General features: G+C 45.7%; 1 protein-coding gene across 1 annotated transcript in view; it reads right to left on the bottom strand.

The window, feature by feature from the left end:
* Positions 1–4,937, bottom strand: part of VPS54 (VPS54 subunit of GARP complex) — a 73,828-nt gene extending 68,891 nt beyond the window's left edge. Inside the window, exon 1 of the mRNA XM_066595492.1 lies at positions 4,820–4,937. The gene's annotated coding sequence lies outside the window, so the exon portion shown is untranslated. The remainder of the gene's footprint in view (positions 1–4,819) is intronic.
* Positions 4,938–24,990: the final 20,053 nt, after the last annotated feature.

Genomic DNA, 24,990 nt, shown 5'->3' with positions numbered 1-24,990 from the left:
ATTTTTGTGCGGATTCCGCATGGACAGCTTCTATTGAAGTCAATGGAAGACGTCCGACCTGCGGATCTTCTGCAATTAACATTATGGAAAGGTCGCGGATTCCGCATCATCGCCGTCCGGACCATTCACAGTACAGAAAATAGAGGTTCATGAGGAACCCACTATGCACAGGGTCGGACTTTGCTGTGGGCTACCGCCCATTCATGTGCAGCCGGACTTGCTCTGCGGCTGTGAGGCTGCTTAGAGCCGGACTGCAATGCAAACTCTGAACACAGCTGAACGGAGGCGCTCCCCAATCACAGGCTGCGATGCTGCTCTGTCCAACACCCCCATGAAATCTGGGTTAGCCGCTCCAGCAACTTTGCAATCCCCTGCCTGTTGTTAGGTACTTGGCTTCTCTAGTAACAGGGAGATGGGGACACTGCTTGTTACTACATGCAACAGAGGGGCGGGCATTCAGATGCTGCCTTGCAGCTCATTGGAGCAGAGCTATGCAAGGCGGCATGGGAAGTCTGGTAGATATCTCAGCCAGTACAGTACTGGCAGCTACTAATGCAAGTTTCTCCCCAACTACTGCATGGATACATATGTGTCAGTATGACCACTACCTTATGTTGCCTCAAAGAAGGCTGCAAAAAGATGGTCTGCCTCGGCACTCACATTTCGCAGGATAACCCAGCCCCTCTCTGCCTGAGGGCAGGCGCCACGAGCGTAATTTAATAGCGTATTACGGTAAATGGAGTCAATGACAGTACATTGATTTTCATTAATCCATTCACACTTGGCGATACTCCAGCCGTGGGGAACGCAATGAAAGCTCTCCGTAGCGAAATTACCGCGATTCTCCGCGGTCAGTCTATCTGAAGTCTAAGGCTGAAGGCGAAGATCCGCCTGCCTGTCCATGGCGCTGTGGTATCATGTGGCGGATCTCCGCTGCAGGATACCACAACGCCCGTGGACAGGCAGCCTAAAGTTATCAGGTCATTTTTGTAGCAGCCTGTACGCCGTAGAAACAATACACACCCAAAGTTGGTGAATTATTTTTTTTTTTCCATCTCACTCCACTTAGAATTTTTAGTACGTTATATAATAAGTTTTTCAGTACGTTATATAATAATACCCTTGGAAACACAACTCAGCCTGCAAAAAAACAAGTCCTCAGACATCTACGTTGAAGGGTAAATAAAAGAGTTATGATTTTTTAAAAGGGGGATGGGGGACTGAAAATGGATTTAAAAAATGGAACGCGTCCTTAAGGTGTTAAAAGTATATTTTTCAGGTATGCTGCCTTCAGGAAGTATATTTTCCAGGTATGCTGCCTTCAGGAACAGTAGAAGATGGGATTTGTAAAAGTCTTGACTTCACTGTTCGGCAGCTCCAGGTTTACAACTGCTGATGGTTTCCCTTTAAGATTTGCAAAAACTCCGGTATGGTAGGTTTTTATACATCTACAAATCCACCTCCAGAGTATGTGATCTACAGAGACCTGTGGTAAACCACACTGGGTTCCTCTTCTCATGCATGACATAACATAGGTGCCCATATATTCCACTATCTTATAAGTGTACAGTGAAGCGACACTTCTGGTGACCCTGCACCAAAAGGAGCACTAATTATTATCCAAGCAATAAAAACTTCCAGAAACTTCAACAGAATCCAAAATGTAGGGGCGACTGACGACCGACTCCTGAGACTGGCCACCCTGGGCATACACATCCCTGCAGGGTTATTTTTTAGAAAGGAAAGCCGTACTATTCCTTGCTAGGATATGCCATCAATCCATGATGGTCCCCCACCAGCTCGTAGAACATACTCCCTCCTACCACTTTGTCACAGCAGAACCTCGATCAATCACTCTAGAGCGGAGTCATTAGAATACAGGCGGACTTGTACCCAGCTTTCCCAGGCTCCTGCATGCATGCAGAATGAAAGATCAAATCACCCCCCGGTCGGTCTAACGTCTCCAGTACTCTAAAATACCCAACTCTAAAATACACAATTGCTGGCTTTTATCAAAGGGAAGCTGGAACCCGGACTAGGAATTATGAACACAATCTTCAGAGTTATGGTTCGTTTTAAAACTGACAAGGCTTGACTAATAAATTGCAGATTTATTCTAAAAAAATTAAAAAAAAAGTCTAGTACTGCTAAATATTTATAGGTATACAAAAACATACAGAGAAAGATATTACAATGGAGATAAGGTTGACGGGCACACACAACAGACAGTATTTAAAATAAAACAAGGAGAAAATAAAGAAATCACCAGATTTAGGATATTCAACCCAAGATTCTGCGGAGTCACTGAAGCAAACGGGAAGGTCTTACGCCGTAGCGTATCTCCGAAGTCTGACAATAGGGGTTTGTTGCGCCCAGAGTTATAAAGGATTCCCCAGAACACACCTCCCCTCCCACCTCTGAGGTCATTTAGAGAGGGGTGGTAGATGCATATGACCTCTGAAAAAAACATAATTCCCCATTTAGCCATAACTCTGCAAGAGATCCTCCGATTGGCAATACAGTATATGCCCCGGGGTATTTCTGGTCATGATTTTATATATTCAGCGATATCAAGCATGATACAGAAATTATAACTAGGTATGCAGATACGCTGTTTGGGGGCGATACGGGGCCCGTACTGCAGCATATGTAGATGCGTTTAACTCGGCTGGCCTGCCCGATTCCAAAACATGGTCACCAAAGACCTGACAGTTGTGAGGGAGGGGGCAGGGGGGAGAAAAGGGTTGAGGATATCAGTTCAACTTTCCCAGTATACTGAGCGGCAGCATCTGCATAGAAAATCTGCAGTGAATCTTGTTCACACGTGTCGATAGGCTCACCCCAGAGATCGGTCTGCTGGCTCCTGCTCCCCGGCAGCCTTATAAAGCGCACATCAGCTCACAGCATCACGTACGCCACAACAGACGAGCGACCTTTACATGCACAGCTGAGCGCGCCACAGACGGAACAGAAAGCTGCTGAGCACACGTTTTACTGGATGCTTCCTCCTACAATCCCCGTCCCCAAGCTGCTAAGATTTCTATGTGGCCATTGTTGGTTGTAATACTATAAAATGTTCTCTGACAACCAATATGGCCGCCATTACAGAAGTGACCCAGCTTTTCTACAGTCCTGGATGGCAAGTCTACCGAGAATTTAAAAGAGGTTTCCCAGGACTTCTTGTACTGATGTTAATTGCTGGAGGTCCGCTCTTCAGGACCCCCGCCGATTAGCTGTTTGCAGGACCTCCATTAGCACGGACAGCGCCACTGACATTGAAGCGGCCCGGCTTGGCATTGCATTGAATTCAATGGGAGCTGAGCTGTAGTATCAACCCGAGCCACCGCAATACAAACAGCGCTGTCCGTACTGACAGTTAATCAGCGGCAAGACAGAATGGCGAACCGCCGCTAATCAACTACTAATGACCTGTTCTGAGAAACCGCATTAGGCCACCAGCACACGAACGGGTCGGATTCCATTCGCGGAAATCGCAATATGTTTGCGCACGCTTGCAGGAAGAATCGATTTTCCATAGCGTGCTGTGAACGGTATTTGTGCGAACGCCAACCGTGGATTCCGCAAGGGAAACCCGTTCATGTGCAGGAGCCCTTAGGGGGTATTCACATGGGCGATTTTCTCGTGCGAGTCCCATCGGAAGGCGATAAGCACAGAACTCGCGTAAGAAAAGAATCTATTGATTTTCACGTGATTAGTCAGAAATTACAAAAAAAAAATTAAAAAAAAATAATTTGCAGCGTGTCCTATTTTGGCGCAATTCTTGTTTACGATTTGCCCAATCATTCTTAGGCCTCTCTCACACGCCCACTTTTTTACCGCGGTTGACACGATGTAACGCTCCCATTGAAATCAGTGGGGCCTTGCAGACATGCGCTCAACTCTGCTTGAAAATCACGGCGCTTGAGAGCGTAGTCCAGCGCCGCGATTTTTGAGCAGAAGCTGTTCTATATTTCTGCGTTTAGCGCACCTCATCACCCATCTTAAAAATGGGGTGCGCTAAAACACGCTGTCGGCCGCAAAGCGAAAGTAAAACGCCGCGTTTGAAATCGTTCATGCGTGAGAGCATGGTAACAAAAAAAAAACACATCACACTCGTATGCGAGTGCGATACGATTTTTTTTACCATTTTCACTCTTGGAGGCACACGCCATTTTTTTACGTGCGCGAAAACCGCATCAACGTAGATGCGATGCGTTTTTATTTTTAGGCCAACGTGCATCGCCGTTAAACAACGTGCTCCGATTTTCTTGCACCTGCATCGCACTCAGGGCGGCTTAACACGGGCGTAATTCGCTGCCCGCCGCCCGCAGGAGGCAGGCATGGCAGGTACCGCCATGCACTATTGTCCCGTGTATGTGTGTGTGTAATACGCGCCAAGATAGAACATACTACGATATTTATTGCATGCGTATTTCACGCAAAATGCGTGAGCGGCAACATGGACGCCTATTCGTACGGCAGAATACGTTGTCAATGAAGGAGCCCTTCACTGGATTCAGGGATCCGGGAAAGCTGGGTGACGGATTAGTTGTCACCCAGCTTTCCAAGGAATTGATATACGGTCATTAATAAACGACTTTTATTTTTAACCTCCAGCAGTCCTAGGGTTAATTCTATAGGCTACTCTTCCCCTATAGACTGTATATAGGTCAGCAGCTCCAGCCACGGCTCCAGCTGTAAACACGGCAGGCCTCATCCCAAGCCGGGGGCTCTCCTACAGAAGTGTCCACCCTGCCCCGCTCCCCGCCCGGCCTGCCGTTCTCTCCGTCCGGCCTCTCCCGCCTCCCTCTCCCGGTACCTGCAGCAGTCGTGTGAGTCCCGCCGCCTGTCCCGCTGCATCTCCCGGGCAGCAGAGCCCCGAGCACCGGCAGCAGAGCCCGGCATGCACCGCGTCAGACACCGGGGGAGGGGAGAGCCGAGGAATGGCTGCCAGACGGACAGTGAAGGAAGCCACCACACAGCCGCCCTGCGGCCACCGCCGGCCATTGTACACGGCAGCCCCTTCACCAAGCAGATAGTTTAACCTTTTTTCGGTTTTCTCTCCATTCTAATAAAAAAAGCAGCACTTTTTTATTTTTCCGTAGCCGAATGATCGTTTATTGCGCGGCGAAGCGAAATGTGTAATAGTAGCATTTAACATACCGCAGAACGTACGGAAAAGCGTAAAAATAAAATGTCTAAGTGGACTGAAATGGGAAAAAAATCCAACGGCGCCGCCCTTTGGGGTCTTGTGTTATACGTCGGCCGCGATAAATGCGTTCTGTGGTCCGTGCGATGACAGCGATACCAAATTTATCGTTTTTTGCGTGATTTACTACTTTTAAAAATTTCACAGAAGTGAGGCGTTTTTTTTAAACCTGGAAATCGCCTCGCCTCCGCGGGGACAACGCACCTTGATGAGCGCGATTTTGGGTTCAGTTCCTCGGCTCCATATCGCTCACGTGGGTTAAGTTAGCGAAGGTTCTAGCGCAAAAGTCCATAGGCCTTTTTACTGTAAAAGACACATCGCGCGACATTCGTGGGAGATTTTTAAAAAAAATCACAAAACACAAAAAGATGCGACATGCCGCGATTATTTTTTTCGCAACATCCCATGAGTGAAGGAAACCGTTGAGAACCATTGGTTTTATTTATTCAGCGTTTTTGCTCAATCTCGCATCGCACGATTTTATCGCCAATGTGGAACCACCCGTAGGGTGAACGCACACGGGCGGATGTGAATCGCGGAATCCGGAGCCGGCGATTGCCTTCGGATTCCGCAGCAAATACCGCCCATAGCATGCAATGCACACGAGCGGAAACCAACTGCGGTTTACACTCGCGCAGGGAAAATGGGGGCGTGCTCCATCTTTCTGCGGATTAATTGAGGTCATTGGAGCTGTCCAACTTGCGGCCCCTTCGCAATTGACATTGCGGGCCGGGGATTCCGCAGAAAAAGCAGAAAATCTGTAGTGCGCACGTCCGACGGCGAGTCGTGCAGACTATCCGCAGTGAAGAAAAGAAGAAAATATGGGCATGCGCGGATGCCACCCGGGCGTAGGGGTGGATTCCACTGTGGGCTCCCGCATGCCGAATCCCACCCGCCCGTGTGCATGCGGCCTTAGGGCTTATTCACATGAGTGTGTATCGGCCTCCGCTTTTGCTCCCGCCCCCTGTCCGCAGCCAGCAGGGGCAGGAAGGAGGAAGCTTACATGAAGCCACATTCGCCATGCAAGCGAATGTTATATCGGTCGAAGAAATTTTTTGCATATCTTCTGAGAAACTCAGACCGATTTTGCACCCTACGCCTGGGTTCTCACATGCCGAATTCCCGGCGGAAATCTTGCGGTTTGGCCGCAGTTTTTTGCTGCGGCCAAACAGCGAGATTTCCGCCGGAGAAGCGCTGCTTCAAAACCCGCGGCACAGGATGCAGATACCAATGGCTAATTTTGTAGCTCGCAGACAAAAGAACCACTTTTTCATAAAGATATTAAAATGTAACCTTTATTTATTCTATATAAAGTATATACAAGTGAAGAAAAAGGGGAGAGAGGGAAATAGAAGCTGCTCAGGCCCTAATACCTCCTAGGTCTGTCCCTAACAATGGCAGGGCAACCGCCCTGAAAAGGGCAACCTTAAGCAGGAGCATAGCCCTCATCACCCTATTACACGCTAAGCATAAAAGGGGATAAGGGTCAAATAGTAACTAAAAGTGCAACATTTCCAAAAGGCTAAATTGGCAAACGACAGATCAAGTTTTGTAAAATGATATCCAAAAACAAAGTCCTCAAGTGGCCCAGACACTATCTGATATTACACCTCTACAATAAAGGAGTCCAGAAACTAAATCAGTCCTGTGTGTTTTGCCCGCAGATAATGCCGACTCTTCAGGAAACAACTTACACAAGGTCACAAAAGAAACGAAGGGACCAACAAGCCCCAAGGAATAAATCATCCTACATGTTACACTGTATGTATCTGACTTGGATATCATTTACCATAATCAGGTCCGATATGTTTTATATCTAGAGGGATTCTCATAGTGATTCTTCTCTAGCAAAGAGAAGGGGTGGGTGTATCCTGCTAGCCCTGCCCCCTCTCTTGGTCAGAGATTAAAGGGGTTGTCCCGCGGCAGCAAGTGGGTCTATACACTTCTGTATGGCCATATTAATGCACTTTGTAATGTACATTGTGCATTAATTATGAGCCATACAGAAGTTATAAAAAGTTTTTTACTTACCTGCTCCGTTGCTAGCGTCCTCGTTCCCATGGAGCCGACTAATTTTCGCCCTCCGATGGCCAAATTAGCCGCGCTTGCGCAGTCCGGGTCTTCTGCTCTCTTCAATGGAGCCGCTCGTGCAGAATGCCGGCTCCGTGTAGCTCCGCCCCGTCACGTGCCGATTCCAGCCAATCAGGAGGCTGGAACCGGCAATGGACCGCACAGAAGAGCTGCGGTCCACGGAGGAAGAGGATCCCGGCGGCCATCTTCAGCAGGTAAGTATAGAAGTCACCGGAGCGTGGGGATTCAGGTAAGCGCTCCGGTAAGCTTTCTTTAGGTCCCTGCATCGGGGTTGTCTCGCGCCGACCGGGGGGGGGGGGTTGAAAAAAAAAAAAACCCGTTTCGGCGCGGGACAACCCCTTTAAATCACTATGATAATCCCTCTAGCCCCCTGGGAAAGCCCTTTAGCCACGCCCCCTATCTCTCCAAATATGGGCGATATGTAAGAGATCCCCTGTAGCTCCGCCCTCACTCTCTCGTCACTATGGGTGATTCCAAGGCTGTTGCAGGATCTGAAAACAATGGGCGATTTAGCAGATTTTTTTTATCGCAGCAAGGCTAGAGTGAACACATCGCAAATGAGAATGAAACCATTGAAAATCATGCATTTCCACCTATTCTTGCATCGCTAGAAAACCTATCATCAGTGGGTACGAGCCCTAATACACACACCACATGAGATATTTAAAGCAGAGGTGTCAGACTCATTTTCACAGAGGGCCACATCAGCCTGATCATTGTCTTCAAAGGGCCGAATGTAATTGGAAGGCTACCTATCCATGGGCGATTGTTCATTGCGTTACTCGCAGCGATAATCCGGCCGCGGGTAGCACAGTGAACGTTTTCCATAACGGTGCAATAGAAAACGCAGCTGCGGCGTCCACAAGCGGAGAATCATAGCGATTCTCCGCTCGCGGGATCTAAATCGTGGCATGTAACGATTTGCTGTGGGGAGCCTATCTGTCAGTGAACCCCATAGCAGCCTCCGCAGTAATAGTGACCTCCACAGTGGCCTCAGCAGTAATAGTGACCCCCACAGAGGCAACAGCAGTAATAGTGACCCCCACAGTGGCCTCCGCAGTAATATTGACCCCCACAGCAGCCACTGCAGTAATAGTGACTCCCACAGTGGTTTCAGCAGTAAAAGTGACCTCCACAGAGGCATCAGCAGTAATAGTGATCCCCACAGCCGCCTCAGCAGTAATAGTGATCCCCACAGTGGCCTCAGCAGTAATAGTGACCCTCACAGCAGCCTCAACAGTAATAGTGACCCCCACAGTGGCCTCAGCAGAAATAGTGACCCCCAAAGAGACCTCCGCAGTAATAGTGACCCCCACAGAGGCCTCAACAGTAATAGTGACCCCCACAGCGGCCTCCGTAGTAAGTGACGCCCACAGAGACCTCCGCAGTAAGTGACCCCCCACAACGGCCTCAGCAGTAATAGTGACCCCCACAGCGGCCTCAGAAAAAATAGTGACCCCCACAGAGACCTCCGCAGTAATAGTGACCCCCACAGCAGCCTCAGCAGAAATAGTGACTCCCACAGAGAGCTCCACAGTAATAGTGACCCCTACAGAGGCATCAGCAGTAATAGTGACCCTCACAGCAGGCCCAGTAGTAATGCTATTACTACTGGAGCCGATATAGGGGACACTATTAATAATAGTATCCCCTATATCAGCCCCAGTAGTAATAACGTCCCCTGAAATCCATATACTTACCCCCTCCTCCTCCTCGTGGAAGTGCCGCTGCTCTTCTGCTCGTTATTACTGGCGCTAATTGCAGGTGCACACTGTGACGTTAGTGTGCATATCCGGACGCCTCCTACCTTCTGCTCTCGCGGAACCAGGGGAGAGGGGAGGAGGATCCCGGGTGCACACTGATGTCACAGTGTGCGCCTGGGATCTGCACCGCTGACTGAATACCGTCAGGGGAGCCGCGGCCCCCCAGCTGGTATTCACTGCTGTGGTGAGCGGCCGCCGGCATGCGATGCCAGCCATGCTTGCGGGCCATGTTCAACAAGGTGGCAGGCAGGATTCGGCCCTCGGGCCTTGTGTTGGACACATAATTTAAAGTATTGCATCAATTAGGAGCCTAATATACCACATATCCAAATAAATAAGCCCTCAGATTTATAACAGGTTACTATTACACCATAAAATCTGTTGATCCAGAGGAAGGCAAAATAAACCCCAAGCAGCCAATTAGCTCATTTGGAGGAAACAAAACCTTCCTGGCTCCATAATGGCAGCCAGAGTAATCCCTGAATCAACATTTGAGATCAACAACCCCATTGGTCACCTAATGTCTATATCCTGCAATATCACAGCGCTCTAGAAAGACATCTAGTCCCTCTTAAACTCCTCTATGGATTTTGCCAGCACCACGTCCTCAGGCAGAGAGTTCCACAGTCTCACTGATCTTACAGTAAAGAACCCCCTTCTGTGTTAGTGATGGAACCTGCTTTCTTCTAGACGTAGAGGATGCCCTCTTGTTACTGTCGCAGTCCTGAGTATAAACAGATCGTCGGAGAGATACTTGTGTTGTCCCCTCATGTATTTATACATGGTTATTTGGTCGCCTCTTAACCTTCTTTTTTCTTGAGTAAATAATCCCAATTTTTATAGCCTCTCTGGGTATTCCAGTCCCTTTATTCCATGTATTAGTTGAGTTGCCCTTCTTTGAACCCCCTCAAGCACTGCAACATCTTTCCTGAGCCCCGGTGTCCAGAACTGTACACAGTATTCCATGTGAGGCCTGACAAGTGCCTTATATAATGGAAGGATAATGTTCTCGTCCCTCGCCCCTATACCTCTTTTAATGCACCCCAAGACTTGATTTGCTTTTGCAGCAGCTGACTGGCATTGATTTCTCCAGTTTAATCTACAATCCACTAGTACCCCCAGGTCTTTTTTCTAGAGTCTTTTTGTAGATAGGGACCAATAAATGAACCGTGCCTGTTTAAATGGGCCAACAGTCGGTTAGTTTTTAGGTGAGCTGAAAACCATGTGACTCACAAGTGAGCGATTCTCGCTCACTTGCCATGTTGAGTTACATATTTACACGGGATGACAGTCACCCATATTTGCTCTTTTGAGTGATGACTCAGATGATCAGCCTGTGCAAAAGTGCCATAAGAGATAGAGACTCAAAGTATAAAGGTTGTATATAATGATAGAGCATACATAACCAAATCCAGAGGCAGATGACATAGCTATTGCTAGCAGGGAAAAACACACTGAAACCCTGTACAAACAAGTACACAGTCAGATTATTATGACCACCTCCTACTTTTGATGTCGGCAGCGTGTAGCCCATGAAGGAAGTGACGCATGGTGGGCTGGCTTGGTGGGTACATAAGGTGTGCAATATGCTGTCTACTCACATATCACTTGTTACCATGGGAAAAGGGGAAATTTATCAGAGTTGTAAAAAGGGATGATTATTGACTTTCGGGCCAATGGTGGCAGTACTTCTTAAAAAGTGCAGTTTGTGAACCCTTTTGCGTGCTGCTGTGGTGGCAATGTATTGTGAGTGGACAAAAGGTACCACTAGGAATAACCAATGGGAAAACTGTGGAGCACCACATGCCACTGATGTGAAAGGTGAATGTTGGCAAAAGAGCCAACCGATATGCTACAGTAGAGCAGCTTACCATGACAAGAGTCAACCGATATGCTACGTTGGACTGCTCGCCATGACAATGAACCAGCGGGCTACTAGACGTGTGTCTAAAACAACAGTTCAGTGAACCCTACTGAATATGGATGGTCCCTGTGCCTATGCAAACGAAGGTGCATCAGAAGAAAAGGCTTCAGTTTGCACGGCAGTATCGGAATTGGACCACTGCTGGTTGGCAAAGGGTTGTCTTCTCCGATGAGTCATGTTTTCTGCTTCATCGAACAGATGGATGTTGGCGTCTCAGACGAGAAACTTCACAGAACAAACACCCTGCAACCATTGCTGGAAGAACACAAGCTCGTGGTGGCAGCGTTATGGTCTGGGGAATATTCATGCCATTCTCTGGGCCAGCTCATCCATGTGGAAGGCACTCTGAACAGATTTAGCTATTAATCCATCCTTGCAGATCATATACACCTATACATGCTGATTGTCTTCCCTGGGGCAGATGGGATTTAACAGCAAGACAATGTGACATATCACACAACTAGAAATGTCAGACACTGGTTTGAAGAGCACAACCAAGACTTCCAAGTACTTTCCTGTCCCTCTAGTTTTCCAGACTTGACCCCAATTAAGCATCTGTCGGACCACCTGAATTGTCGTGTTTGCTCTGTGGATTCTCCCCCACACACCCTCCAGCAACTGTGGGATGCATTGCAGTCACCATAGCTCCAGATACCCAAAACAACCTACCAGCATGTTATTGAGTCATTCCAAGCCCGTCTAGCTGCTGTCCGTGCAACTCATGGCGGTTACTCTGGAGATTAGCTGGTGGTCATAAAAATGTGAATCGACTCTGTATATTATCCACAGAAGACATGAAGCTACTGTGAACAGAGCCCCATTAAAACTAGTCCTAAAGATAATTGGTTACCCCATAGTAAGCAGTTCCAGACCAGTTTTTTCAGAAGCCCTTTGGAAAATGAAGGCTTCCTCTACTCAACTCAACCACTTTTCACCTTGGTACCAATTTAAATAAATTTTGCACAAAAGTGATTTTTAGTAGCATGATCATGTGACTAAAGGTGACCATACAAGTTAGATGAATGTTGGCCCAACCTGTGGAGTTTGGTGGAATTGGCCAACCATTGGCAGATGTTGGAGGAAATAGGTTGATCATGTTGAATTTCGACATCCTCAATCCTTTGTTGTCATAAGATAAGCCACTGCTAGAGAACAAGCCAGAAGGGTTGTTAGGATGTGCTGCTGGAATCTGTTGTTCTACATGGGTTTTCAGCAGCACAGCCCCACAGGTGGGTGTTAATTGAGCTGACTGGGTGTGGATTTCTCCAGCCAGCCTTTCACCACCGGTGTGCTGCTCATATATATTAGCTCATCTGCTAGAGGCTGCTGGGCTTTCCTATGTTTGTTCAGTGTAAACAGGGCCATGTTCCTGTGTGTCTGTGCAGTGTGCCAGACATGAGGTGTGGACAGTCCTGTTCAGGGTGCATGGTGTTCATTGTTGTATGCAAATCCCTGGCATGCTGGTGTGTGCTGCATTTGCATTCAGTCCTGCTGCGTCATCTCGGTCTAAGTAGGTCTCTTATGTTCCATTGCAGGGCAGTCCCAGTCGGGATGATCACCCCGCATGCAGGCAGGTGTTATGTGGAAGTTGTCTCGTTAGAGTAGGGACCCACAAGACAACGAGGACCCTTGACGTGGGCTCACAAGCTTAAGTTTCTTGGCCGAAATATGAACCAATACCTCGTATCATATCTATTTACATCTGTTTATGCATGCAGGTATGCTTAGCTGTGTTTTGGGTGTTTGTCTGTCAGTGCGTTATGTCTGTCCATATGTTATGTCCGCTGTTTCCGAATTCCGCCATAGTTTTGCCAGTTCGTGAGTGAGAGTTTCGTAACAGAATGTAAACGTATTCAGGTAGGAGTGTGAGGAAATGCGGACTTCACATATATGGTTATGCGGTGAATTTGAGACAATGAGACCATTACCCATTCCTAGTGACGTGACCAAAGGGTATAAGACCCCATGTAATCTGTAATAAAGTGCGCAGTCATGTCCCCGTGTGAGGAACTATACCAGATCTCCGTGTGTGGTGTCTCTTCTTTACCGCTGGCAGCGGGGCATTAGGGTGGGCCTGATTGGTGCTGTACGCAGAATTTCCCTGACAGGAGTGTGAATAACGTAACAAGGCTATTACGACAATGGTTTGTGGACAGTTGAGGCTTAAATGAGGAGCGTTATGTTTGGAGAAAGAAAAAGACTGCATTCCAGCATAAAAACCTTATGCCATCTGTGAAACACAGTGGTGGTAGTATTGTGGTTTGGGCCTGTTTTGCTGCATCTGAAGCCGGATGGGTTACCTTCGTTAATGGAACAATTAATGCTGAATTATAAAAGTAAATTCTAAAGGAAAGAGAATGTGGTTAATGCAGCAAGACAAGGACCCAAAGCACACGAGTCAATCTACAAAAGAGTGGTTAAAGAAGAGTAAAGTTAAAGTTTTGGAGTTGTATTTTTCAATGGTGCTATTTAATGTACCATATAATGTACTGAAAAACTTTTAAAAAGTTCTAAGTGGAGTAAAATGAAAAAAAAACCCTGAAATTCCACCATCTTTCAGTGCTTCTTGTTTCTATGGCCCACAAACTGCAACAAAAATGACATGATAACTTTATTCTACGGGTCAGTATGATTATTACGATACCAATCTTATGTATGTAGTTCTTTTTTTGCTGTACTACTTTTATTTTTTTTCAGACATTTAACTTTTTTTTTTAATTTTCTTTTTGCCGCCATCTTCTGTGCGTGATAACTTTTTTATTTTTCCCTCCACATAGTTGTGCGAGGGCTCATTTCTTGCGGCACATCTTGTAGTTTGCATTAGAACCATTTTGGAATATATACAACTTTTTGATCGCTTTTTATTGCATTTTTTCTTGGAGACAGAATGACCAAAAAAGCACATCTCTGGCATTCTTCTTTTTTTTTTTGGACGATGTTCACTGTGCAGGGTAAATAGTGCATTACAAAAATCGGATTTTTACGGACGCAGCGATACTAAACATGTATTTTTGTTTTATGATTTTGATTCTTTTATTTAGTCTAACCAATGATGTATAAAAACACAGTTCATTAATTACAACTTACTGGTGGACCATCTGCAGTGTTTACGCCACGTGGAAACCTACCCTATATGTTACATAAACCTACCCTTATAGTGTTCATTCAGCATGCGGTGTGTAACAGTGATTGTGAAATAGTTGTGCAATCACTTTTGTTATTCTTTTTATTAAGCAAGGTTAATGGCGAGCCGACTGGATTAATTGTATAGGAGGATTTCCAAAAAATACAATACAACGGCAATTGGATTACATTATTTCCCAGAATTGGAAAACCTTACATGGCAGAAAAAATCATATTTTAATTCAGCGCACTAAAGTTACTATATGCCACCTATCTGCTTATCTGTTACAAAAATTAACGCTCATCCTCCAGTGTAAACGCAGTCAACAATCGAACAACGAACGATGAATCATTCGCTTTTCGCTCATCGTTGGCTCTTTCACTAATCGTACGGCTTAAATACCAATCGTTTAGTTGTACTCATTCACTTATTCCATGCATGTGAACGACTGAATGATTTCTTGTTTGAACGAGGCAACAATGTATCAGCCCGAGCAAACTCTAAGTTCATTCACTCAATCAAACGAGAAATCGGTAGGTCTAAAGAACCCTAAGACTCCCTACAACAACTTGGCGCTCTCCTCCAGGAGAAACTTTATCCCCCAAATATACAGTGAACATGAAAGCCAGTAAGTAATTTTTGCTCAGAAATCCAAAGATTTGCTAATGTATTGATATTGTGGCAATGTCTGCGTGGGGGTGGGGTTGGCTCAGTCCAAAAGTCCTATTACTTTTATTTTCTTTAATATTCAGCAGTAGCAAGGAAATGCAGTGCAAACGCATCAGCCACTGGCAGCACATACACTTAGTGCTATGAAAAATAATAAATGCTTGATTGTCAAGGCGCTAACTAAACAGTAGTTCCCTCACCACTAACACAGTGGCCTAGTGCAACTACATGTACCCCAACAAGTGTCAGTCTGGAGGCATCCTTCCTTGTCAGACTCATGGGCATACCCAGCCTGGTCTCCCAAGGACATTAGGCTTTCAGCCTCTCTTTCTTAGAGCCTGGCCTAGCTCTGGCTTCTGGCAGCCGCACTGCCCTGGCATTGAGCTCTGCTCTCTCAGCAGCAGCTCTGGCTTTCATCCCCAGGAAGTGTCATTTCTATGTGTAGCTTCTATTTATGACAGCGTGTAAGGAAACTGACTTGCAAGTACCTTAAGGAAAAAACTACCAAGGTGGACAGAATCGAAAACCACAGGTATTGCCATGGAGCGTCATACATAACTCTTTTCTCCAAAGACTAGTGAAAAATGAGATAAGTGGAATGAAAATCACTGTCTCTTTAAGAGAATGAAACACTGTGCCATACACAAAAGTCTGAAAAGGCGACTGGCAGGAAAAAGAAGAGGAAAAATATCACTGGAGCGTTCAGTAGTTTAAGTCTATACCGCTGTCCGTGATTTGAATGAGGTGAATGAAATGCCCCGCCCACTGAGACAGACTGAAACGGGTTGCATAAACACTTAAGACTGGACTAAGGGGTACACAAGAGTCATACTCCAGTCATACACATTGAACTAGCATTCCATACATATTATTGGATTTGCATGAAATTAGCATTAAATTTGATTATATTATATTAGACATTAATTAAGCAGGAATATGTAAGGACTTTAAATATCAAAAATGACTTTTAGAGAGAAAGCACAAGCAAATAAACTTTTCAAACTGAATACGCCTTTACTACCTCCAGTGCATATACTTAAACATATTTATAACGTTGCATAACTTTTATGAAACTTTTCAGTCCTTGCATTAAAGCATTTCTGGACAACACTAGCAATGCCTCTGGTACGTTAGAGTTTTAAGTAGAAAATAGAGATGAGCGAACGTACTCGTTTAGGGCGTTTTTTGCACTCGAGCACCGCTTTTTCCGAGTAACTGACTACTCAGGCAAAAAGATTCGGGGGCGCGGGGGGAAAGCGGGGGGTTGCAGAGGGGAGTGGGGGGGGGGGGGGAGAAAAAGAGGTGCTCGAGTGCAAAAACGCCCTAAACGAGTAGGTTCGCTCATCTCTAGAGATGAGCGAGCATACTCAGTTCGGTTGTTTTTGCACTCGAGCACCGCTTTTTCCGAGTAAATGACTGTTTGGACGAAAAGATTCGGGGGGCGCCGGGGGGTGGCGTGGTGGAGCAGGGGGTAGCAGTGGGGAACAGGGGGAGCTCTCTCTCTCTCTCCTCCCCCCCACTCCCCTCTGCAACCCCCCGCCCCCCGGTGCCCCCTGAATCTTTTCGTCCGAGTAGTCAGTTACTCGGAAAAAGTGGTGCTCGAGTGCAAAAACACCCGAACCGAGTATGCTCGCTCATCTCTACTCATCTCTAGTAGAAAAACATGGGGGGAAAAATGGAGCGTTGTCTCTTACATAAAGAGTCTTAGAAGATAAATCTAGCCCTGGACTTCCAGAACATCTTGGACACATAGACTTCTCCCGTTTCTGTGTCTGTAGACCAGCCTGACAGGGACCTCAAACTCATTTCATGCCGGATCTGCGTCGGAGGCTCAAATATGTGACTAAAGTGTAAACTTTCAGCTTCAGTTCAAAAAATATTGCAATAGCCATTTAGGAATTACAGCCATTTTTCCCATAGTCCTTCCATTTTCACAGGCTCCAAAGTAACTGGCCAAACTATCATAATTATAAATATGAGGATTATTTTTGATACCTGAATGCAAAAACTTTGAGGTCACTTGGTGCCTGCAGTCTGGAACGCATGGACATCACCAAATGTGGCATTTCCTCCCTTGGTATGCTTTGCCAGGCCTTTATTGCTGCTTGTTTGTGTGTCTTTCTGCTTACAGCTTTTCCTTCAGTAAATGAAAACCTCGGTCAGGTTGAGGTCCGTTGAGTATTTAACTTCTTGGGTTTCCTTTTCTAGAATAATGGTTTAAAAGCATATCATTCCTTTAACCAGTTTATACGCTCACATAGAAACAGAAAAATGCCATTTATAATAATGAATTCTTTAACACATGTCCTTGTATCATAATCATACTTCTAGATATTTGGGCACTATTCTTTGCTTATGTACTGAGTGTCCTTCTCAAGGATACCATAATGTATAAAAGACTTTTCTATGCTTACGCAGCTATAGATACATAAACGTACTATGATTCGCTATGAAATACTTGTACTTTGATTGGATGTTCACAGAGCGAGGTGAGCCCGTGATCAACTCCTGACAAGTGCTAGAAGTTTCTTTAATATAAACTATGCAATAATAAAGTACTTCAGAAGAGCTTGGAGACGTCACTTGAGTGTTTCTCACTGTTTTCTTCTCTGATGCATCGAATAATAATTAGGCATACCCGATTGATAAGGCTACAATACCCATTGAGTATCACCTAAATTGAACGTATACTCTAACAACTGGGTATAACATTTGTGATGGTAGCTATTATTAAATGTGTGGCTAACGTAACCTTACTATACACATTTAATAATGGTTGGAAGATCCTTTTTATGTCTACAGGATCTGACAGCAATCAAATAATATGGGGAGATGAAGGGGGGGGGGGGGGGCAGCCTAACTGACCAAAGATGTCTGCTATTGGGGAAATAACATGAATGCTTGACCACTGAATTTCTTCTAGATAGCAGTGCAGACAGATGGAGTATTAGGCCACCAGCCCTTAGTAATGCATATTAGTAGAAGCTGCATAATTACCTCTGTCGCACTTTTTAAAAAGTACACTTATAAACTTCTGAAAGCCCTATGTCTTGCTGCTGATAGCATCGGGGAATAGCTTGAGGCTGCTCAGTGACATGGCTAGCCTTAGCTTTGTGCAACTCATGTGGTCACACAAGGCACCAGACATTTTATAAGGGGGCACCAGGCGGATGTAGATTGGGGGTGATTGCCCCTCTAGGTCCATCTGGCCAGAGGGTCTTCTTCCTCCATGTGAGAGTATCTTGTTGAGCTACATCAATCATCCTCATTCTGGTTCTTTCTCTTCCCCTCTCATGTTTCGAGATGATGCTGTCAGCTCACAGATCCCTCGCAACACAATTTCTTAGTTCTGTTACTAACAGTATGATATAGATTGTTTGTTTGCTTATGACTTGGGGGTGGGGATGCCAAAAAATTCCATGCAGGGTGCCATCTAACCCAAGGCCGGCACCGCAGAGAGGTGCCTTTGTCTTTTGTGTAATTCAGCCATCAATAAGGCATAAAACCCCATTTTAAGGTTTTTTTTACTACCCAGACTTCGGGCTAAGGAAGAAGCTGTGCTTATTTGTAGAGTAAAGCCAACTACTACAATTTTGGCCCACACCACCGATGGCGATACAACAGGCAGGATGATCAGCTGGGATCCTGAGCAGCAGACTCGCATCAATCAACTACTGAAGACCTATCCTAAGGCCGCATGCACATGGCCGCGTACCTGCATCCTTGAATCTTCATCTGTACTGAGGATGGTCCGCGCGGCTCGCCGTTGGACATGTGCAGTACAGATTTTTTTTCCCGCGGAATCCGTGGCGGGTCAGATGACTTCAATGGATTTCAATAGAAGCCGTCCGTACGGACACTGCAGGAAAATGAAGCATGCTGCAATTTTTCATCCGTGCGTGGAAACCACAATTGGTTTCCGCTGATGTGCAGGAAGAATCACTTTACCATAGCATGCTATGGGCGGTATTTGCTGCGGAATCCTGATGCAGTCACTCGTTCTGGATTCTGCAATTTAAATCCACCTGTGTGCATTCATACTAAGGGCTCATGTCCACGGGTGGGTTTGAATTGCGGAATCCGCCGTACAGAAGAAAGAAGATCTAGCTGGGATGCAGAAGACCCGCACAGACCCGGAACAGGTAGAATAATATCTCGGCCGGAGGCGCGGTGGGATTTTGCTGTGGCTTCTTGCCCACAGAATCCGACCCACCTGTGGGCATGAGGCCTAAGGGTATGTCATTAATAGGAAAAGTCCTGGAATACTCGTTTAATGCAGGAGCCAAACTGAAAAACATTCTTTCCTCTTCCTTTTTATTTTTTGCTCTCACACTTTTCACAGTGATTAGCGTCCCGAGCGCCGCGCTAAGCACAGTACAATGCCGCATTTGATATCAATGGGGCCTCACAGACAAGTGCCTGAATGCAGCCTTTGTAACGCTGCGATTTTCTGTTCTATTTTTCAGCATTTTCACGCTTTTTGACGTACCCTATTAACGAAACCATGTTTGTGCCCCCCAATGTGATCATGTGTATTTGTAACATTCTAGAAAGTTTTTGTGCTTGTACTTCCATACAACAGCTTTACAACATATATTACATGGACTATCATACTGCATGTATCAGTTATGTCGCTCCTAGAGGATAACGGTACAAGTCCTAGCAGCACTAGCTTCCAGAATCAGTCCTGGCAGTAATAGTTTCGCTTCTACCGCCTGCTGTGTATATTTCACATTTGCACTTATTAGCCCAGTGGTTCCTTTGGTTTAGGATGACCTCTACTGTCCTAACCTGGCAGTGCAAAGAAGTCAAAATGTAGAGCCCTATCGAGTACATGCAGTGCTATGAATTAGATTGCATCTGCAAAAAAAACTAAATAATTCAGGATGCTTTACTGCTCCAAAACATTAAGGAACACTTAAAGGGAACCCGTCATCACTCTACAGCACCATAAACTAAGTTATGGTGCTGTTTGGGGAGGTAACGGGGAGGTAACGGGGAACAGGGTGATGTATGCTTTATACTCACCTGCTACCTAGTTTCTGCGCTGTCACCTGCTGAAGATTACGCAGCGCCTGGAAATGCGCAAGCTTTATTTGGTAACAGTGCAACAACCAAGGAGTGGGTGAGGATAAAAATACATTACCCTGTTCCCTGTCGGCTTCCCTAATAGCACCATAACTTAGGGCCCGTTTACACACTACGAATTTGGTCCAAAACCGCAGAAAGTTAACAATCATCTTTACGAGTAAACGCGGGCAACCGAACGTTTTTCGCTGACTTTTCACTCATCGCTGATGTTCGGACCGCATAAATGTTTTCGTTCAGAGATTAGTTTCGCTTGGTTTAATTGACAATTATTCTGCCGCTAAGCGCTTTGTGGGGATGGGTTTTTGTCTGGCAGGGCGTTCTTGCACAGGAACAGCTATTGGCTGCCGGGACAAAAAAAAAGCTAACCTTCTTTTTACAAGTCCTACCTGAACCAGAGCTTGAAAGGCAACATCAAAAATCGCTATATACTGCAATACTAAAATATTGCAGTATATTATAAATTCAAGTCCCTTGTGGGGACTAAAAAGAAGTGTTATAGTTGATTAAAAAAAATAGAGAAAGGTTAAAAAAAAAAAACCTTTTCCAATTTTCCTATTAAAAATGTATAAAATGCATAAAAATTATTAGAATTGTTCAGTTCTAATAAAATTCTGCTGCAAAGCTAAGTTGGCGTCTTCCAGTCCATCGATTCACAGAAAGTCACGGCATGTGCATTTACAACCTTGTGACAGACGGCATTTCGTAGTGAGGCCGCCGGTAGCCCTCTTCCAGAGGATACCTGAGGAGGAGTTTTTCTATAGTAGACAGTACCCCTTAGCAGGCCCTGTAATGCCCTCCTATCCTGTTCCACCGAACACCATTGAGGGCCCCTTCTACGTCCACTCCATCAACCCAGGGGCCCCCTAAAGGCAAAGCACCAGAATTCTTATTGGTCTGATCTTTATTAGCTCCTTTACTAGGTCTAGTGTGTTTGCCTGGTCACAGCATATATAGAGGGTCAGGTCATATAATAGAGTTCTGGTACTGGAGTCCACCCTACAGAAATGGACTTTACACCAACGTATTATCACGCTTACTTAGCTGCGTTTGGGGTTCCAGTTTCCTGCCTTGTTCGGCGAATATAAAAGGGAATCCCCAGGGCCAAATGGCTCCATCTAAGGATTGAACCAAACAGTGCAGAACGGACCCCATTTACTATAAAGGGGTCCGTTCGGTTTCCATACAACTTCCCGGCTTTGGAACAGAAGAAAAACCACTGGATGCAGCACTTTTTCTTACGGTATTTTGAGCTGATTCTGCAACGGAACCTCCAACCGAAGATCTCAACGCAGATGTCAAACCGGCCTAAGCCACTAAAATGTTCTGTTCTGCTTGGTTATGTAATATGTTCCTGTTAATATCTACTGTTAATAAATGCAGCAGGGATATAACAAATACTTCATGCTAGAATCCAAGTGACCTCTATTATAAGTCAGTAATGGATGACAACTATGGCAAAAGTCCGACTCACATAATAGTATATGAGAAAAACAGGTCTCTATAATGCATTTATTTAATGCATACATGTTCCTGGGCTCATGTGTAACCCTGGATGATGGAGACTAGAAACCTGTCTGGAAAAGCTACAGAACTTAAACTACAGCAAAAAAGACCAGATAATCTACAATATAAGACCAGATAATCCCTTTCACATTAGTAATGGATGCTGGCTATAGAAAACAGTGGACTGAGCCATTATTGGAAATGATAAATCCTTGCTCTGTGTTAAAGGGGCTTTCTGGGAAAATACTATTGATGACATCCTTAGGGTAGGTCATCAGTAGTTGATCGCCTGGTATCTGCCACACAGGATCCCCAGCGATCAGCTGATCATCTGGCCCGCAGTCAGTGCAGCGAAGTTAGACGTCATCTTTTGGGTCGTAGCAGGAAGTCTCAGTAGCAGCTTCACTCCCACTGAAATGAATGGGAGCAAGACCACCTCTGAGATTTCCTGCTTCGAGGCCGATGGGGATCTGGAAGTGTAATAGGTGGCCTTTAGAGATGAGCAAGTATACTCGCTAAAGGCAATTACTCAAGCGAGCATTGCCTTTAGCGAGTATCTCCCCGCTTGAGACTGAAGGTTCGGGTGCCGGCGGCGGGCAGGGAGCTGCGGGGGAGAGCGGGGCGGAACGGAGGGGAGATCTCTCTCTCCCTCTCTCCCCCCCGCTCCCTCCTGCTGACAGCCGCTACTCACCGCTCCCCCGCGCCGGCACCCGAACCTTCTGTCTCGAGTGGGGAGATACTCGCTAAAGGCAATGCTCGCTCGAGCAATTGTCTCTAGCGAGTATACTCGCTCATCTCTAGTGGCCTTTAAAAACTGCTAGTGTACTGAGAGGGGATGTTGTTTTCAAAGCAAATGGTGTGTGATTTAGAGATGAGATGACACTTCTGAGATTGTGTTTTTGTTTCCTGACGGCGTTCACTGTGTGATATAAATAATGTGATATTTTATTACATCCGGCTTTTACAGATACAGCCATACAACATTTATTTTATACTTTTATTTTAAAAATGGAAAAAGGTTTGTTTTTTTTAAAAATGTAAATAAATAACTAAAATGTTTTTTCATTTTCAACTTTTCATCCTTGTCCCCATAGGGGACTTGAAATAGGGATTGTTTGATTACTTATACAGTACTGCAATGCTTCCGTATTACAGTAAATTGTATTTCTGCAGACATTCTATTAAGCCCTGCCACAGTCACATCTTAATACGCAGAATTTCATGGCAGCTCAAGAGGCCTTTACCAAGCCCCGGGCTGCCATGACACCTGAACAACACCACATGACCTCATTACAGGGGGATGTTCAGGAGACAGACGGCACTCTCTCTGTTGGGCCATTTAAAAGCTGATGTCTGACTTGACAGCAACATCTAAAGGGTCAACAGCTGCGATCGGAGTAATCTCGGAATGGGGGCAATTAACAATTGTGAAAATTGTGACTGCATATTAGCCTGCCATGAACAAGTTGCTCCTCCACACTATTGTCTGGCTAACTGCATATCTTTAGGGCTTACGGCCACTGCGCCTGCCCTACGGCGATTGTGCCAAACTCATAATGTAAATACAATGGCACAACTAAGAAATTGTGTAGCGAGGACACTCTTGGGCTGACCAGGGCAACTCGGAACATCAGAGGGGAAGAGTCAGAACCAGAAGGATTGTTATTAGAGGTGAGCGAGTATACTCGCTAAGGCACATTACTCGAGCGAGTAGTGCCTTAGCCGAGTATCTCCCCGCTCGTCTCTAAAGATTCGGGGGCCGGCGCGGGTGACAGGTGAGTTGCGGGGGGGAATGGGGGGGGGGGGGGAGAGAGAGATCTCTCCTCCATTCCTCCCCACTCCCCGCCCCCGCCGGCCCCCGAATCTTTAGAGACGACCTTGGAGATACTCGGCTAAGGCACTACCCGCTCGAGTAATGTGCCTTAGCGAGTATACTCGCTCATCTCTAATTGTTATTTTAACAAGTGTTTGGAAGTCTTATTTGGCAAACATATAGCATCTATAATTAGGAACGTTATGGTTTAGGTCATTTTTGCACTGTATGGCAGTATACCATGGGGATGACAAAAAAGTAACCTAAAAGGCATAACTCAACATAAGGTCCGACGGCTCCAAGCCATGGTTGGTGCCTAACTACGGTATGTATTGTTGGTTTCACCATAGTTTTTTTTACCTGAGTGGTGACAAAGACATGACGCAATGCATTGTCCCGGATCTCCCAGCTCTACAGCCTCAGCACTCAGCATGGGTGATTCATGGCTTATTTCCTGTCTCTTCCTCATTTTGCTGATAGCTGAGGAACTTTAATCCTATCATTATATCCAGAATAATTGTTGTTTCAACTACAGTAATTATCAAGGAAGGCGAAACTACAATTTAATGTTATGGTGCAATCCCTTTTTTGCCAAATTAATCTGTTTGCTACATAAAGTATCTATTCAGTCGTCGGAGACCAGACAGACCTATTGCTCACATATGTAACATACGGCACAGGATTATATGATGAGAGGGCTGATCTGCGGCATCTCAGATTTTATAGTGTTTGCAGTTTCTGTTCTGCGCTCATCTCCACAAACATTTCATGGCTCTGTGATGCGGTATTACATTCGAGCTACATATGGCCAGTAAGCAGCATCCAGTAAACTATTTCAAAAGGTTGTCCAGTTGCAAAACTATTGATGGCTTATGTGCAGGAGAAGTGGATCAACAGGTGTTTGCTGAACCTCCGCCGATCAGCTGCTTACTGGCCCAGTGTGCTTGTGTTCTGAGCTAATTTCTGCAAGAAGCAAACAGCTCCATTCCCACTGCAGTGGCCAAGCTTGGTATTACAAGTGAAATTACCATTAAAGTGATTGGCCTGCAATACCAGGCCTGGCCACTGCAATGGGAACACAGCAGAAATCAACTCAGTGTATGGGTACACCAGCCCAGCGAACAGTTGATCAGCAGGGATCCTGGGTGGCAGAACCCAGTCAGTCTCTCACAATTGTTAGAATAAGGCATTCACACTGAGTTTGCAGCGCACAGAGGTATATTTTGGGAGAATTTCCTAACATATACCTCCAACTTAAGGCTGAGATGTATCTTACTGTACAGGCACAGAGTGGCAAGCATTGGTTGTAGGCTTTCTTGCCCCCCCCCCCCCCCCCCAAAAAAAAAAGCATGCTGCAGTTTTGTATGCCTCCATATAATAGCATAGCCATGTAGAGTGGAAAAAATGTATACTTATATATGCTACCCAGACAGAGGCCAAAATACACTATTCTAGCCTCCAGGGGATGAATGGGAGGGGGAGGGGGGGGGTCTATGGATATGTTTGACATATATGCCAGGCATTTTCATAGCACATATGCCAAAAGACCAGTACAAATACAATGTGAATGCACCTTAAGAGCAGATATGCTGAAGATGATGATGATAATTCTGGTTGTCACTCAGGTTCCTCGGGAACAGATGTAACCGGCAACCACCTGAGTAGAGTTTTTAAGATCTTGACATAAGATGACAGAGGGATTTTTTTCTCACATCAGCACCACTCTTGTCTATGGGCTATGACTGTCTACCTTACTCAATGGCTAAACAGAAGTACACACAGCATTGGTGCACTACATTTAAT

Source organism: Eleutherodactylus coqui, chromosome 3 (genome assembly GCF_035609145.1).
Source record: "Eleutherodactylus coqui strain aEleCoq1 chromosome 3, aEleCoq1.hap1, whole genome shotgun sequence".
Lineage (NCBI taxonomy): Eukaryota > Metazoa > Chordata > Amphibia > Anura > Eleutherodactylidae > Eleutherodactylus > Eleutherodactylus coqui.
Note: the sequence above shows the minus strand (reverse complement) of the source record. Positions and strands in the feature narration are given on the sequence as shown.